The 6,570-nt window shown below is 37.9% G+C and overlaps 1 protein-coding gene across 1 annotated transcript in view; it reads right to left on the bottom strand.

Moving 5' to 3' along the window:
• Window positions 1-1,141: 1,141 nt before the first annotated feature.
• LOC127838027 (crystallin J1A-like) overlaps window positions 1,142-6,570 on the bottom strand; it is a 59,735-nt gene continuing 54,306 nt past the window's right edge. The window contains exon 7 of the mRNA XM_052365529.1: window positions 1,142-1,213. The gene's annotated coding sequence lies outside the window, so the exon portion shown is untranslated. The remainder of the gene's footprint in view (window positions 1,214-6,570) is intronic.

The raw sequence follows: 6,570 nt of genomic DNA, 5'->3' as shown, positions 1-6,570 counted from the left end.
AAAGAAGAAATAATACAAACCAGTAATTTGAGTAAAGACTTTGTAATCAATATTTTAAGGACAGCTTGGTGATCTGCAAATCCAATCTGATATGTTGGTATCATAGTCATTCAATGAGTCGCAAAATGCTCGAATACAATTTACAAAGCAAAATGTGACTTTAATTGATAACTAAAAATACCAGATTTGCCGTGTCAAGCTGTCAAGATCCAGAAAGTCCTGCATTCACATCCAATATATCCATTGAATTCAATCCATTGTTGACATAAGCGGAGATTTAGTTAATAAATAACTCATATATCCTAAATGACAGTTTCTAAATAGCCAAACAAGCCGATGTATGCTGTAAGAAAGTTTTGACACGAGTGTGAAGATTCTCTCATGGGCGCGGCCGTTGTTGTATGACCTTGAGCGGTCCGTCTAAAATGCGTATATGACTCATATCCGCGGATATGAACGAAACGTGCGAATATGAACGAATATAGGCAATATGTATGCGTTTTTTGCAGTTTTGTTATGAACAAATCACTGTTGAATTAGAAAAATTCACAATATGTGATAAATATGTTAAGACTGCCTCAAAATAGAGCAATTTAATAAAAGCGGTGGTCTGACTGGTCGTTCATATTCGCGGATATTAATTTGGAATTACTGAAATTGAAATGCCAATGAAAAACGCTTTTAAATTCATTCGATCGTAACATTACACATAAGCGACGTGCATTTTTTTCACAGAACGATTTTCATATAACAAAAATAAAGGAAATTACATTTAAAAAAGCCATTATCTGTTCATATCCGCACCTTTCAGTCATATCCGCCGATATGAGTCATATTCGCATTTTAGTCGTACCCTATGTTGAGGCATGAACGACAACTCTGCTAGAGAACGTTTCCAATGCTAATCAGCGAAATATGCCGATTAGAAAATCGACACTATCTCAATCGGACTGGCTCGGTCTTTTACATAGCTCGCCATTGTGAAGAATTGTTCCATGGTAAGATAACTTAGACGATGCTGAAGCAGCATCGTCAAAAACTACTTTTTATCAACCTATAAGACGTCACCCTACGTGCGCAGCCAGGCACGCGCCAATGAAGCCACTACGAGAGGCGTTACAGCCCCCGGCGCGGAAGGTGCCTTCAACATCCGTCTTATAGCTACTTCCGGTCAGCATGCCGTGCACCGTCGATTGGAAAGACTTCGGCAAATCTGCCAACAAAGAAATTCAATAAAAGCAATTTCAATCATGAACTAAATAATGCAAAACGGTATATGAATTTTCACCATGGTTGAAATGGTATTATACCATTCAATAGATTTTACTCAATTTTTTATGCAGAGATAATCAGAAGACCGGCTTAAATAGACCAGTAGCAAGTTGTCACTATATGAGTTAGTTAGCAAATAACACGTTGGGCGCCAAATGTCACTGGGTGAGAAATTGTGCGGCCAGTCCGGGACTCTAACCCAGGACACCTCGCTAACAGGGCGAGTGCTCTCCCGACTGAGCTAAACGGGCCGCAACACAACTTCTCCCCTTACGTGACTAAGTTCAGACCGTGACAAGTACTTTACAACAACCCTGATACATCGCATATCCCCGAAATGCTTCGGTCTTTAACCTAGATTAATTTTAAGAATTCGTTTGAGCACATAGTGCGGTTTGTAGTAGTTCCCGGTTGCACAATCCAACCAATTTACTATATGCTCTTAAACACGAATATCGTTTTTGCAGGTGGCCAATGGGACCGCAGCTTTTATATAAGAATTGCAATCCGGATCTTAACATTTTGTGAAAACCTGATAAAAACCGTAGGTGCAAACAACTGACCCATTGTATGTGCCGATGGTAGTTTCAATAATCTACTTAAAGTTGATAAGTAACTAAATGATATAGCATAAAAAGGGCTCAACTTGGTTTGAACCCACATATTAGATAAAGAGGACCCCCCCCCGAAAAATAAAAATAAATAAATAATATAAAGTTTCAAGAGTTTGTCTATTGACATTATACGTCAGTTGTTCGTGAAGTCTTTCGTTGCCTGGAGATTGGGCACGTTCTTCTTCCTCGCGATCTCTCTTGAGAACGCCACCATCGCCGTGTCAAGTTCCTGGGGGTTGGAGCGCCCCGCTGTGGACAGCTGTCTGATGACGTCATCAATTGCGTCATCGCTCGGACCGTGAAGAATGTAGTACTCTAGAAGTCTGAAAATTTATATGTGGCTGATATACAATGTGAATACGTATACATGAGGATCTTTTTCGACAAAAAATGTCAGCCGGGAGAACCTATTCGACATTCGTCGGTGCGTACTACACTCGTTTGTAAGTTTTAGAAGGTGCCAAATGAAAGACGCAATTTGCAACGCCACGTCGCGTACTCTGAAGTTCATTCAAGGCACGGTCGCTTAAGGCATTAACCTTAAAACCATATAAACAAAAGTTCAATATTTTAAGGAAAGCTTCCTGATACCTACGTGTTCGCCACATGGTCTGTTAATAAGAGCGAAAACTCGAGAACGTTCTCGAGTAACAATAAAATTCCTCATTTATAACTAGAGCTATTTTGTGTACAAATATTTTTGCATTCAATTGTTTCAAACAAGTGCCCTTTGTTAAAGAAGTAATTTTTATCCATGTGTTGGCAAAAACCATCGGTATTTACCAAGTAAATGTGATAAAAAAAATATTTAAGCACATGAAGCTAAAATTCGGCTTTGAAAATAGGTTTCACCTCTGAATCCGAAAACGTCCGCATTTGTTGCTTGCAGACATTTTTATTCAAAATATACTGCACAACATGCTTGTATTTAGAAAGGACTCAAAAGAATAGATTTATCCCGGGAATCATTCAGATTGTCAACCCCTAAAATAATAATCGTGTGTTTAGTTCGAAGAGTAGTATGTTCCGCGCCTGTATCTGCCTAATTTGAGAATACGTCTCGACATTCCAGTGGCGTAGCCAGACCCAAATTGTAGCCGAGGCAGTATCTTAGGTCATTCTAGGGGAGTCCGGGGGCATGATCCCCCCCCCCCTGAAAATTGTTTATACCTAGAACGTCTCTGGTGCGTTTTAAAGGCCATTTAAACCACATTTTATACCTAAATTATCGGAATCGTGGACGCTACATATGATCGTTTAGTATCAATAAAGTTAACAAAAAAATCTGCTACAAGTTTATTGTCAATTTTAGATTCTGTTAGCATTGTAGTTCAGACAAGATCACCGTGAAAAAATTCGTGGACGATTTTTTTTCCATTTAAAGCTTTGAAGCACCATAGGGCTCTTTTAAAAAAATGTACATTAAATCAAAAGCGTTTTCAATCATAAGCACATATGAAAAGAATCATTGGAAGTTATTTGGAAAAAACGGACCTACTGGGGTTCGAAGCAACGCAGTGACAATATAATAGTGGTCAATGGATCCAGAGTCTGACGCGTTACCGATTGCGTCACTGGGACATATTGATTATCATGAGGAGTACAAATATTTAACTTAAATCAGTAAAGTGTCTGGCCATTTTTTTGAAATTTTCTTTGTGCAAAATTGTGTTTTAGCAATGCGTTATCATTTTCTGTCAGTTCTATCATCAACTACATTGACTATTAAAAAGAAAAGACTTGAACTTCTTTATATCAAAAAAGTTTAATACGCGGGATATCATAATTTGAAAATTCTAATGTAAACAAAGATTCTTACCACCTGAAACTGTCCCGGATTTAAATCGACGCCGGCAATAAAGAGGAGAATACCAATTAAGCCGAAAACGCCAACCACCTGAAGGGTGTTTAGGTCCAAAATGGACCCAGACCCGTAAAACACCCGATTCTAGCTCGGTACGTTCCGATGACCACCATGATTATAGCATCGAAGTGTACAGTGCGACGCTTTGTTTAAGGTAGCGCACCTCTAATGGGCACATATCCAAATATAATTTTATTAATTATTTTCATAATCAGCATCATTTCACTGAACTACATGCAAATTTGTAGGTAGGCTTTCCATGCTTTTTAAAAAAATATACCGATTTTTTCAAAACCACTCTCACGCTCGGCTTTTGTCCATTTTATTTTCACCCCTGGGGTATATAAAAGTTTATTAATTCATTCAAATTTCCAAATATGGGCATGCAGTTGGTGTGTACAGATGCGGTAAAGGTGTTTTAAGTTTAAACAAAATGAAATAAGTATTCTTTTACAGACATTTATTTTTTACAAATTTATATCTCTGGAATAGCGCCATGAAATGTAAGTGATTTCAGCCAAGTAAAAATTGGGTCGGTTAAAAAAAAGGGTCATAAAATTTAAAATAGTATCATTTAAGTTATAGTTTAAACTTAATTTTTATAGAAACACTATATACAGCAAAAATACCAAGAAATAGACAGATTTACCGTTTACTTTTTGAAATAAAAATAAAAATGCAACATGCATCATTCGTATTTTCAGCAGTAAATTACCCAATTTAGCCATCACGTTGTTTTAATTTTAAAAATTGAAGGATGTGTATACAATTTTCAACACATTTAACAATAAACATAGCTTATATGCTTTATTAAATCAAATTACGTTAGAAAAGAAATAAAACGCGTCGCAAAAAGAATGCGATGTCGACAGGATTCGAACCTGCGCGGGAAGATCCCAAAATATTTTCAGTCCATCGCCTTAACCACTCGGCCATGACAATTTCACATCAGTGCTACTTTAAATGAGATATTTATAAGTAAGCAGGTAAAATGGCTAGTGAATCTTTGAAGAAATCGCGAAATCGTATCTTCAGATGATAATTGGATCAAAGTCAATATTTATAGTGAAAACAATGTTTTCTAAATGAATTAGGTAAACACATATCAAAATTCGAAGTTTGAAAAAAATAAAATGCATCTCTCGGAAATAACCGATCATTGAAGATCGGCATTGATCGTAAAATAAATCGCGGGAAATCATTAGAGGTGCGCTACCTTAAATTACGGATTTTCCAAATAATGTTGCTGAGCCATTTTGGCATCAATTGAAGTTATTAAATTGAAATAATTATCTGCCTCAGCATAAACCAATCGTACTCAATGATAATATTTGTTTGTGAATATCATGGTGCCTAAAATTTATTAAATTGCCTCAATTTCTTTCATAGATTTTATTCTTTGACATAAAGTTTGCTTTTTTTCCTTGTAATCTCAACATTGCTCTGCATATTTTAGCCAAGGCAACTGCCTCGGTGTGCCTCAGCGTTAGGGCCGGATTAAGCTGTTTTGGGGCCCAAGGCTGCACATGCTACGGGAGGCCCCCTTCCCTCTGGTCCCCTTCTGTATATTCAAAAGCACACTTGATACTACGAAAATCAGAAAACTTGCATTTGTTCACAGTTGACAGACACACAATATATTAACAAAACAAGTTAAACTATGTACAGTTATTTTATGAACTGAACTTAACACACATGTTACATGTAAAAGATTCCAGCCTATAAGTCTCTTCTACGACACTTCAGCTGGCCAAAGTCATCGATAAGCTGTGTCAAGTAAAGTTCTCGGAGGCTTCACATTCCATAGACAGTAGCCCCAATGCTGTCAACCTTTCCTGACACATGGTGTTTCTCAGATAGTTTTTCACGCGTGATAATGTTGAAAATGACCTCTCACCTTCACAGTTAGTAACTGGAATTGTGAGATACCCTTGTGGCTCGTGTCAGTAATCTGATAAGTCAGTGAAATATCCTAAAGGTCAGTGTGATTATTTGTCCGTAGACTTATCGAAGTAGACTGTTTTGCGTGAACACAATTGTGCAGGGTATAAACAAACGGTAATTTGAGCTTGAAAACCGTGACACAGTTTTAACAACAGAAAGAAGCCAGTGATTGGCTCCGTTACTATTGACTATACATCAGAGGCCCGATAACATAAGAATAACATAAGATAAGAAGAAATATTGTGCTACATATTACATATTTTAAGAGGTCGCACACTGGTGCATCCAGTTAGCATAGTAAATCAAAGCAAACTAAACGGTCCAGATGTTGTCATGACCATACGGGCAAGTCGTTTAATGAATAGAGAAACGAATGGTTCTGAATGGATATATAACACAGACAAAAAATTGATAGCATAGTAAATCAAAGCGAACCAAACAGTGGGGGATGTTTAGTGTCTAGTGGTAGGATGCTGGACTAGGGATCGGAGGGTCCCTGGTTCGAATTTCGCTCGGGGCACTGGATTTTTCTGAACCAAAAATTAATCCCACGCTAGCTCCTCTCCACCCAGGTATATAAATGGGTACCTGTGAGGGAAATAAGCCAATGTGCCGTGGCTGCCTTCGGCGCCATATGTACACGGACGACTTAAATCCCAGTGATCGGGGGTCGAAGTCGGCTGAAGATGCATACGTTATCGAAGCAGACTATAAACCGCACCTATAACCTTTAACCTTTTAAACGGTTACAATTGAATAAACATCGGGAAACTGATCAAATCACACAGAAAATTTCTACTGCAATCCCGATAGAGTCGTTAAATGGCGTAATAAGGAAATATCATGCATTTGGAAACTGGCCTGCCGTTTGTGGCC

This window comes from Dreissena polymorpha, chromosome 7 (assembly GCF_020536995.1).
Source record: "Dreissena polymorpha isolate Duluth1 chromosome 7, UMN_Dpol_1.0, whole genome shotgun sequence".
NCBI classification, from domain to species: Eukaryota; Metazoa; Mollusca; class Bivalvia; order Myida; family Dreissenidae; genus Dreissena; species Dreissena polymorpha.
Note: the sequence above shows the minus strand (reverse complement) of the source record. Positions and strands in the feature narration are given on the sequence as shown.